At 39.2% G+C, this 12,064-nt stretch overlaps 1 protein-coding gene across 3 annotated transcripts in view; it reads left to right on the top strand.

The window, feature by feature from the left end:
- The window catches only part of LOC120517542 (rab11 family-interacting protein 4-like), a 141,441-nt gene that overhangs the window by 75,512 nt on the left and 53,865 nt on the right, over positions 1 to 12,064 (top strand). Inside the window, exon 1 of one of the 3 annotated variants that reach the window (XM_039739940.1) lies at positions 9,702 to 9,863. The exons of the other annotated variants lie outside the window; for them this stretch is intronic. The gene's annotated coding sequence lies outside the window, so the exon portion shown is untranslated. Of the gene's footprint in view, positions 1 to 9,701; positions 9,864 to 12,064 lie in introns of those variants that run through there. 3 annotated transcript variants of the gene reach the window in all.

Raw genomic sequence — 12,064 nt, 5'->3', positions numbered from 1 at the left:
TTTTGAACAATAGCGAAGGCGAGGTAACCTTCAAGTTGTTGAGGCTAAAACGGCAGCTTCCCTATTGAGTCAGATAACAAAGAGCAAGATATGGAATAATGAACTCAGATTAAGTTACTGTCAGTTACAAATGAAAATGAAGTTTCCACCCAAACAGGCTTTAACACTCTCCTTCTCCAAAACCCTGATTCACTTGTTTAGCTACTAGAACTTGTTTAGATACAACAAAATAAGACTTTTCACAAGTGAAATCCTTGCAGAGCTATAAAGTCAATTTATTTTTTTTTTGTGTTTGATACTTGCACATCACCTTTGGGATCTAGTAAGTTGACAGGTGTATAGACAGATAGATATTAATTTATTTGTCCAAAGGGGAAATTTAACAAAGGTATATATGAGTGAAAGAGTGAAAAAAGACAATCTGAGCATCAGTGTCACACATTTATGAGAAGAAAAGCCATGTGTACATAAAGAGAAAGATGTCTTGAAAATCAGTTCACCAAAGTTGCATGTCTGTGAGTTAGTTGAACAGCTTTTTGATTGTGGCACAAACTGCAGAGTGGGCCTCAGCATAACTTTACATACACCAGGAGTGTTTTACCCATTAAAGTTAAGAGACACATAGTGCCACTAATTTATTGGATGGACGGAAAGTCCCTAAAGTGTACGAGACAAGATATTTAAGAACATAGAACATAAGAGGTTTGACAAATGCGAGGAGACCATTCTGTCCATCAACCTGTTTTTTTTTCCCCTCATTTGGTACATATTTCATCCAGATCAGAATCAATTTAACTCTTGGTTTTTTTTTTTTTTTGGACTCTCCAAGTATAGTTACCTGATAGACACATACACATGTACACACCTGAGATAAATACAAGACAAAGAATATACGCAAATGAAAACAAAAGTGTAAAGCAGTGTAAGAAATATTATAATAAATACTGAATTAATCATTAGATATATGTAAGAATATTGCAAGATGTTGTGAATTTGTGCCCAAACTGAGCAAGGACAGCTGACTTAACAATTTGTGAGCTTGATGGCCCGTGGAACGAAACTATTCTTATATCTGCTTGTTTTGGCATAGTTTAATTTATAATGGATACTTCTTCAAAGTTACTCTACTGTCCTAGAAATATGGGTAAGAAGAAGAAAGATGACCAGAGAGATATGGGACTACATAACTGTGTAGCACAAGGACAGTTCCTCATCTGAAAGTCAAGACATTTCCTAAAGGGACGTAGCACATCTGTGAGAATGAATAACACCTGCAAGTGTGGAACATGATAGCAAGGACTCCAGCTCATATTTATGTGATGCAAAATTACAGTTCAAGGAGTGGAAAACACAAACAATCCTGTGCTACTCCAGATCAGGCAACATATGTCTTTGTTATAAAGTTGTTAAACATCAGCTATAGAACATGTGAAATGTACTTCTAAAAGTAAGATGCTGCAGATGTTCTACCAGACGGTTGTGGCGAGTGCCCTCTTCTACGCGGTGGTGTGCTGGGGTGGCAGCATAAAGATGAAAGACGCCTCACGCCTGGACAAACTTGTTAAGAAGGCAGGCTCCATTGTAGGATTAAAGTTGGACAGTTTAACATCTGTGGCAGAGCGACGGGCACTAAGCAAACTCCTGTCAATCATGAAGAATCCACTGCATCCACTGAACAGCGTCATCTCCAGACAGAGGAGTAGCTTCAGTGAGTGACAGACTTTTGTCACTGTCCTGTTCCACTGACAGACTAAAGAGATCGTTCCTCCCCCACACTATGCGACTCTTCAATTCCACCCGGGGGAGTAAATGCGAACATTAATTTTATTTTAATTCTTTTCATTTTTATTACTATTTAATTTAATATTGTTTCTTTGTATCAGTATACTGCTGCTGGATTATGTGAATTTCCCCTTGGGATTAATAAAGTATCTATCTATCTATCTATCTATCTATCTAAAAGCAAATTTAATATAGTCAAGTTAGAGGGAGCACCTAACACTATATTAATATCAAGGACCTAATAAGGAGCACTGCCATCCGCTCCATTCAGAACAGCTTCCGACCTTCTTGGAATGCTACCATACAAATCCTGAGCTGAGTGGAATATTACACCATTTTCCAAAAGGAAAAACCTTCAATCATTTAAGGGATGAACAATGTGAAAATCACCTTTGCACTCTGTACTTCAGATCTTACTATAACAGTTTAATGATGTTTAGATCTTGTGACTAGGAAGGCAAATGAAGGTGTATGAGTTATTTCTGCTGCTCATGAAACCACTCTTGGATTAGTTTGGCAGTGTATATTGGGGCATTTACCATCCAGGAATAGAGGCACAACATGAGAGAACAAGGTTTCCACCATAGGGTGTACCCATGAACCTATAAAATGGCCTTGAATGTTAGATGGTCATGCACAGGAATATGGACTTGAAGACTCCCATGAGAGGACTGGCCATACCATTATGGACCTCTTGCTAAGTTTATCATGTAGACAACAGACATTGTGGGTTGAAAGGTACCCATTGGCTTTCTCCAACCACAACCCTTTCCAGAAGATGGACAGAAGGTAAACAATGACACATTAGATTATACTACTTCATGGCTCATCTACTCATATTACTTTTTTTCATTGCTTGGGGGTCCAGGGTTTGTACTCCTTAAACCAGGACTTGTGTTATTTTATGCCATACATTTATTCTATATAGAACTCACAATGTAATGTTTTTGATAATGCTGGGTCAGAGAGTTACTGACTCATTTCTATGATAATTTTAAATGCTGTGCATTTGTGATATTTAGTAGAAAGTACCTGTGAAGTAATTGTCTTTCCCTGTTTCTGAACTTCGACTAGAGACCACCATGTTTAGCAAGTGCTATTGCTATATTTGAGATAGATGCCTTGAACACATAAAATAACTTTACAGTTAGTGTGACTGATGCACTGATTATTTGGTCCTTTTGGAAATCTGTTAGTTGCTTTCAAAATGCATAAATCAAAGTGCTAATCGTCGGACCTCTTCTATAGCTGACTCTTACTGCTAATTGGTAATCCCCTAAAATTACTCATATTTGCAGCTGTAATTGTGATGGAGTTACTTCAGACTTAAACTCTTTTATCCAGTTATTTCTAGTTTTTCTTCCACACTTGTGACTTCTTTTGGCTCAAATTGATCTCATCCTGCCATAGACTTTATAAGATAAGGGATAATTTAGAAGCAAAAAGTTATTTTTCATTGTTTCAGCTTATTGTGAGTGATCTGCTCAAAGTGTTCTTTTACTTTATTTGTATTAACTGTATTTGTGAGGGATATTCCACTGCAGTCACTTCTTCTTTTTGCAATTGTAAACCTTTCACAAAGGTTAGAAGAAGCAGCCCTTTAGGGCAGTGAGGATAAGCCTAAAAAGAAAGTTAAAACAGCAACTTCCTTCCTTTACATGACCTGAGTTGTTATTGTTAGGTATGGTGAAGAAATGCTGGCAGGTTGTGCCTTGCCTGTGACTCGGGAATCACACAGTATGCAATCGGTGCCTTCTCTGCATACCAGCGTGTGCACAGTGCCTGTGTTTACCAAATGTGCACATCCCATTCCGCTAGAGTGCCTAACGCCGAGTGTTAACATAGGGTCAAATAAAACTCTGCTGTATAGATGATCATAGATAACACATTTAGAAGTCTCTACTAACATAAAATGTAATAATCTCTACTAACATAATACAGCTATTCACTGAACCCACTTTATCCACTATGGGGTCAAAGGGAGCTGGGTACTGTCTCAGCTGCATGGTAAATAAAGCAAGAACCAACCCTGACTGAGATGACAGCACACTTACTCATAAACACATATTCACAGAGAATTGTTTAGATTTAGCAATAAGTCTAAAATGGCTATTTTTTTTAGGATTTTTAGGGAAATGGGTCACTCAAAGAAAATGCCACAGATAAGGGGTGGATAGCCAAGCTACCTTTGAACATTGATCATGTCAGGAATCTAACCTGAGTCCCCATAGTCTTGTGAGGGAACAGCATTAACCACTGTTCTAAATGTGTCCCCTAAATTCATACTCAACATTCTTAATGCACAGAATTATCACAAACTGGACTTTTCTGTCCTCTGGTGTCTACTCTATACCTTATGTCAAGTCGATTTTACCATCATCAGGTGCCTTAAGATGTACAGTACAGGCCAAAAGTTTGGACACACCTCCTCATTCAATGTGTTTTCTTTATTTGCATGACCATTTACAGCACTCCATCACTCTCCTTCTTGGTCAAATAGCCCTTACACGGCCTGGAGGTGTGTTTGGGGTCATTGTCCTGTTGAAAAATAAATGATCGTCCAACTAACCTGACTTCTGCACAACACAACTGCTGGTCCCAACCCCATTGATAAAGCAAGAAATTCCACTAAATAACCCTGATGAGGCACACCTGTGAAGTGAAAACCATTTCAGGTGACTACCTGTTGAAGCTCATCGAGAGAATGCCAAGAGTGTGCAAAGCAGTAATCAGAGCAAAGGGTGGCTATTTTGAAGAAACTAGAATATAAAACATGTTTTCAGTTATTTTACCTTTTTTGTTAAGTACATAACTCCACATGTGTTCATTCATAGTTTTGATGCCTTCAGTGAGAATCTACCAATGTAAATGGTCATGAAAATAAAGGAAACGCATTGAATGAGGAGGTGCGTCCAAACTTTTGGCTTGTACTGTATGTACAGTGGATTATAAACTATTCAGACCCCTTCACTTTCTGCACGCTTTATTGTGTTGCAGATTTAATATTAAATGGATAAATTTGCAACTGATGCCCTTCAATCCACACTCAATAACTTGTATTGATAAAGTGAAAATATGTTTTTAGAAAGGTTTGAACATCTATTAAAAATCAAAAACTGAAATCTTCCATTCATATACATATTCCGACACTTAATTTAGTACTTTGTAGAAGTGCCTTTGGCTACAATTTCAGCTTTGAGTGTTCTTGGAGAATTCTCTACAAGCACACCTATTTGGGCAGTTTATCATATTGTTTCTGGTAGATCCTTTCAAGTTCCACTAAAATGTATGGGAAGCATCTATAAACTGCCATCTTCCAGTCTCCCCAAAGATGTTCTATGGGGTTTGCATCCAGGCTGTGGCTGGGCCACTCAAGGGCAGTAAGAGAGTTGTACTGAACCTATTCCTGCTCTGTCTTAGCTGCACGCTTTGGGCAACTGTTGTGGTGAGCCGTCTCTTCAGTCTTAGGTCACATGCGCTCTGGAGCAGGTTTTCTTTAAGATCCTTTCTGTATTTGGCTGCATTCACCCTTTCCTCAATTTTGACAAGTCTACCTGTCCCTATCACTGAAAAGCACCCCCATAGCATGATGCTGCCACTGTCATGCTACACCATAGAGATTGTATTAGGCAAGTGATGACTAATGCCTGTTTTTTGTCAGACATAGTACTTGGATTTCTGCCCAAAGAGTTCAGTTCTTGTCTCATCAGGCCAGAGAATCTTTTACCTTGTGCTATCAAAGTCCTTTAAATACAGTCTTATGTCTTTTACTCAAGCGTCTTCCACCCAGCCACTCTACCCTAATTGCCTGATGAATGGAGTGCTGCAGAGATGGTCATCCTTCTGATAGTTTCTCCCATCTCAGCAGAGGCTTCCTGAAGTTCTGTTAGAGTGAATCTGGAATGCCACAATCTGGAGGGCCACAGCAAAGGATGAATACGTCTGTAAATGACAGACTTTAAGTTTTTGATTTTTAAAAATGTACAAATCTTTCTAAAAACATATTTTCAAATTGTAATTATGGATTATTTAGTGTAGATTGATGGTAGAAAATGGCAAATTTACCCATTTGAAATAAAATATATAATACAAAGTATGAAGAAAGTGAAAGGGTCTAAATACTTTCTGAATCCACAACATATATGCATGTGTATGTATACACTCTGTGAGTATATAAACATATATACATGCATATATTGTGTGTGTGTGTGTGTATATATACATATATTGGCATATATACTGTATATTGAGTCTTAAAGTGTCAAAGAAAAGAACATATGTTAAGAATTCTAGCTGTGCCTTTTACAAAAAAAAAAGAAGCGATTACAATAAAATATTTGAATGTCCCTAAAGAAATAAAATAACATAGTAATGGAGCACTTTACAGTTAATAGATCTTTTGTAGACATACAGCCCAATGAAAATGATCAATGACATGATGTGTAGGAAGAACCAAAGTAATGAACTTAAAGAGAAACAGTTGTATGGAGGGAATACATCTGGGCAAAGGATAACCATACTAAAAAGGTGAGGATATGGTAAATGTGCAGGTTTAACCTGCAAATCTTACATCATGTCAAAAATGAGCATACCAACAAGACGCATGTTGGTCATCCTAAATGATTAAGGTTCTCCAAAGCAAAAAAAAAATTGAAGCAGACCGGTGTTTACAGATGTCTTATCCAAGGTCCTCTGCAGAAGCCTGAACAAATGGGTAGGGTTGAGAACAAGAAATGCAGTTGTCAGCCAAAGGAAATAGAGTACAGCAAATGAGAAACTCATCAAGCTTACTTGCCATAAAACTGGAAAATGCTCAACACCACTATCTGCTTTGAACTGGCAGAAACCCCTGGGACTCCAGAAAAGCAAGTATAAGATGCCTTTATTGTTACTGTACAATACAATGAAATATCATTTGGAGCAAGCCTATTAAGGAATATAACAGCTTATACTAAAGTACAAGAAGCACAAATTTAAAAGTGAACATTAAACTATGAGAAGCACAGTTACTATTAACAGTTCCAAATATACACAGAGTAAAACAAAAGGTAAATATCCATCCATCTTCTAACCCGCTGAATCCGAATACAGGGTCATGGGGGTCTGCTGGAGCCAATCCCAGCCAACACAGGGCACAAGGCAGGAACCAATCCTGGGCAGGGTGCCAACCCACCGCAGGACACACACAAACACACCCACGCACCAAGCACACACTAAGGCCAGTTTAGAACCGCCAATCCACCTAACCTGCATGTCTTTGGACTGTGGGAGGAAACCGGAGCGCCCGGAGGAAACCCATGCAGACACGGGGAGAACATGCAAACTCCACGCAGGGAGGACCCAGGAAGCAAACCCGGGTCTCCTAACTGCGAGGCAGCAGCGCTACCACTGCACCACCGTGCCGCCCTAAAACAAAAGGTAAATATGTAAGTCTAAATATTTAAATAATAAATGAAGCCACAATGAGAATTACAGTCAAGGTAATGGTCATGAGTTCCACATGGGTTGAGTATAAGTGTGGGACTATGTGTGGATGATGCCGGAATTCAATTCAATCAGTGGTTGGCTTTGTTATAACAAGGGGCAGTGATTGCTTTACATTTAATGGGCTGATTGCTCTGGGGGAAAAAAGCTGTTCTTCAGCCTGGCAGAGCGGGCATTCAGGGCTCTGAATTGCCTGCCAGAGTGTAGAGAAGTGAAAATGCCAAGCTAAATACTATCAGAAATGGTCTTCACGGTATAATTATGACCAAAAAGCTACTCCTTTAAGGTGGAAATAAATCCAAACTCAGCTATACATAAAAACATAAGGACATGGGTGGAGAAAAATGTCAGCAGGTGCCTTGTCCCAATGACTTAAAATTTGAAATTTGAATGGATGTCTGCAGGTAACATTGAAGCACAGCAAAGGCTTGTTGCAGGTTTGGGGCTTCATTCCTGCAAATGGAGTTGGTGATTTGAACAAAATTGATAGCCCTTTCATTCATGAGTGGTAAAGGCAGATTCTTACCCATCACACTGTACCATCAGGGAGGTGAATGATTTTATCCCAGCTTTGTTGTGTAGCCTAACAATGACCCAAAAACATGGCCAAAATTATACCATATTGATCTGCTGTGAAAATAAGATCAGGGAATCCTGCAACAGATGGTATGGCCTCCACAGAGCCCCGGTCAACACATCATCAAGCCCGTCTGGGATTACAAGTCAGACAGCCAGAGTCTGCAGTGGGACTGTGGCAAGAAAACGCCAACCATGCAAGTACCTAAAGAAAGCAAATAGCGGTGGACCTAAGACAAAGCAAACGGCTGCCACACCAAAGATGAATTTGATTTATGATTTTTGTTTCTGTTTAGTATACTTCTAGTAGGTTTATTGACCTAAAAAACTAATCATGGTATTCTTTTTGAAAGCATTCTGCTTTACATTATTTTTTTTGAAGCACTTAAAACACTTCTTACTGTGTTGTGTGTGTGTATATGTATAAATATACTGTTTGTTTTTGTATGCAGTTTCATATATTTTTACATACATACACACATACATTTACATATATATAGTGATTATATACATATATACTGTATATATATATGATCTTTTGGTCTTTATTTTAAATGTATTTGTAATACTTTTCAGATATATATGCCTTTTGTAATAAACAAAAATCAGGGAATGGATGAATGTACTGTATATTTTTGAAAATGTACAGTGTTCATCACCTGCCTGTTGGAAGGAGAACTCCCGTATATATGAATAAACTGATTTGAATTTAGATAAATAAATAAAGAGAGGAGGTATGGCAGTCGGTGACTAGCAGGTCTGGCCCAAACCTTTCTTTCTTTCTCTGTGTTTCTCTGTGAGTATTCTGTAGATATCTCAAGTGATTCTTCCATTTCCCAAAGGTGTGGTAGTTTCTAAATGTAAATTGCCTTAGTATGCAAACATGTGGGCACTGTGATTGATTGATTGATTGATTGATTGATTGATACAAAACAGGGTTGGTTGTCATCTTGCACCCTATCCTGTCCAGATAGGCCCTGTCTCCCCCAAAACTGAAACTGATAATGAATGGGTGAGTGGACGGATAAAAGAGGACATGTTGATTAAAAACTGAAGAGTGGGAGAGAATATCATTTCTTGGCACTTCACAAAACATTCTGTTTTTTTTCATTGGTATGCAAATGGAAATTGTGTACTGGCAAAGATTACAGCAACTGGCTTTATCTCTCCCAATTCTGAGGACCTTATCTTAACATTTGAAAGAAAAACAAACATTAAAGCCTCTGTGTTCCCAGCATAGGCGGACCCGAGACTTAGTGAGGTAGGCACAGAAAAGAAAAACATGTTAAAAGAAGCTAGACTTTCTTATATGAGGAGTTTGGATTCTGTCTTGCTAAAAGATGTTGTTAGACTCCTTTCCGGGACCCCGGATTAGTCTGTACACTTACGGGTCCAGACTTTTCACCAGTTCTAGTGGCAGTTTTTTTTTTTGGTAAATGTTGCGTTTTAACCACTCTTTTGCCCTTGTCAATCCTTAATCTATGATGTCTATGCTAATGGGAACTCACCGAGAAGCGAGTTGACCCACTTGCATTATATTAACATGAACACTGTCTCAACTAAACAACAAAAATCTCCTCACTTGATGATCACACAAACTTGGTTCCTTGTTTTGTGAGAATGCGACACTCTGTAAAGTGAGGCGGGTAGACCAAGCAAGCGCACAGTATAAGAGCAACTCTGCAATAGGCATGCGCACTCGACCAGCGACGCGACAGCGTCGTCACCTAGAAGCACGAGCGCGTGGCTATGCTATGTCAAGAAAAAAAAGGGTGGCTCTACCGAAACCGTCTCCCTAGTAACAGCAGGGGGCGGGGCCACTCTCTTAACAACTGTTGCGAGCGGCGCGCACGAAAGCTTTGTGCATTGCGTTTTGTGAAGCGCGTCGGTGTGGATTAATTTCGGAGGCTGACGCGTTCTCTTTTTTCTCTCACACCTCCGCGTCCACAGCTGCCTGCTACGCTTCCTGCATTGGAATGTGGAACTTTGGAGACAACGGTGTGGATTTAAAGGAATGAAGGGTAGGCATAAATACGTCGGTGAGCCGGTGGTATGAGGAGCTGTACTGTTTAGACGTGATGAGACGAGATATACAGGGCAGAGGGGAACGAGTGGCGATGGCGAAGCTGTATCGCAGCTAGGAGAGGTAGTCCGAGTTCTCTATTTGGATGAGAAGTTTACCGCTTGAGATCATGCCAGTAGAAACAGAATATTAATGACCAGGATTAAAATTAAGGTGGGAATTTGGGTGAAATGCAGTCCTCATTATTTTAGAGTATCAGTGGAAATGAAAGTTTACGGCAAGAAGTATAATCAGAGCAGGAGGGGTTTTACCCTGTAAGTTATCTGTATCCAGGATGAAGTTTCTTAATACAGTATAGAGTATCTTAACAGGGTATAGTGGGTACTGGAGATATGAATATCGAAATTATTGTCAGAGTCGTGCAGCACAGCCCAAAATACAGTGTATACACGGGCTAGGGGAGTCATGTATTTGGATGAGACGAAGTACAATACGGCAGTATGTTGGCTCGAGAGAAGACCAATTGACCACGCGCGCGCACGACTGTAAAGGTGAGCATTTTAGATGAGATTTGGGCTTTTCCAGCGTGAGAACACAGAGCCCCTGATGAGGAGGACAGTGCGGTTGTATATGATGAGTTTGATACAGATATAGCATCTCTAGTGTGATTATTAAAGTGGTTAAGATTACTCTTGCCTTGGGTTAAAACGTTAAGTTGGGCAGCAGATGCATCTGGAGCGGTGTAAAATGTAACAGATATGTGCCTTTCTGATGTTTACAACATTGCCTAGTGTGACGGGTCGATGGGTTTATGGCTACTGTAAAAGTCAGTGGTAGCTTATGTATGATGTGTGCCTTCCTCTGTCTATACATGCTTATGACTTAATTTAACATCTTAGACTCAATTCGGTGGGTGTACGAGTATCAGCTAGTGTGGCAAGTGTGCAGGGTGTGTTTTTGTGCTTTGTGTCATTGATGAGCTGTCGGCTAATTAATTGAAGGTGTGTTCAGTATTAAAAGAAAAGAATCGTTATGTGGCATACTTTAGTCCCAATTCATTCTGTGGTCAATGTGTCTGGGTAAAGCATAGGGTTTCAGGAGTCTGTCACTTGAGAACATTGCACAGTAGGATGGATGAAATCATCTGCCATCTCTAGTTTGTTAGAGCAAAGGATCCAGCAGACAATGCAGCTGCTTGATAGCCCTGCTGAGGCCAAATGGATCTGATGTGGAATAATTCAAAGTGTACATCACCTGTATATCAAGCCCTACTAAATGTGTTTCTGGTGTGTAGATCTGTGGCAAAGTCGCTTTCATACAGTACAATACCTTTGTGTAATGTATTTATTTGGGGTTTATTAATGATTAATCATTCCTTTTTACACAACAGAATTAGTCTTTCTTAGTAAAATTATTTTTTAATCCTAAATGAATGGTTAAAATGTGTAATTCAATTGTTAATTGAAGAACAATAGTTGGCATGCAATTTTTATATATGTACTATTATAGTTCATTATCAATAAACAAATACCGGTATTGAGTATGCAGAATATGAATTCAGTGTATTAAGAAGTTAATTTCTATTTAACATGACTCCTCTCATCACTATACACCAGTGCCATTTTAACTACCTAGGACTCCGTCACTGCATAATCAGTGCACTGGTTGGGTTTTGGAGTTTCAGGAATTTACATTTCTGTTCACCAAAGCCCTCTTTGTGAAAGAAATAATGAGCTTTTGTTACACAGCAGTGCACCTTATCACAGAAGTAATGGTGCCTGCCTTTCAGTACTGTCTCCAGTGAAATCATGTGCCATGCTGACGGCCAGCGCGCCTTGGTGAGTTTTGAGGAAGTTCACACACAGTATGTTTTAATCTGCAGCTCAGCTGAAGTCAGTCAGGGAGGTTGAAACTGAAATCTGTTTGGTAACAATGTACAGTATAAACAGGTAAAAAGGCAGGTTGGTGATTGGAATAAATAAAAGAAAGAAACCTAGACTGCTAAAACTTTTATAGTGTTTCTGGAGCATTTCTTCATTTCAGACAGGGCCTTAGACAAGTAACAAAGTTTAACTTAGTGATATTCCAAAGAAATTTTTTTTTCTTATGACCTGGGTAAATGAAAATTTCAAGTTTCCATCAATACCACTACCATTAGGTAATTTTGCTTGTTATGGATCAATACAACTCCTCCATCAG

This window comes from Polypterus senegalus, chromosome 17, assembly GCF_016835505.1.
Source record: "Polypterus senegalus isolate Bchr_013 chromosome 17, ASM1683550v1, whole genome shotgun sequence".
Lineage (NCBI taxonomy): Eukaryota > Metazoa > Chordata > Cladistia > Polypteriformes > Polypteridae > Polypterus > Polypterus senegalus.
The sequence above is the reverse complement of the archived record's forward strand: the minus strand, read 5'-3'. Positions and strand labels throughout refer to the sequence as shown.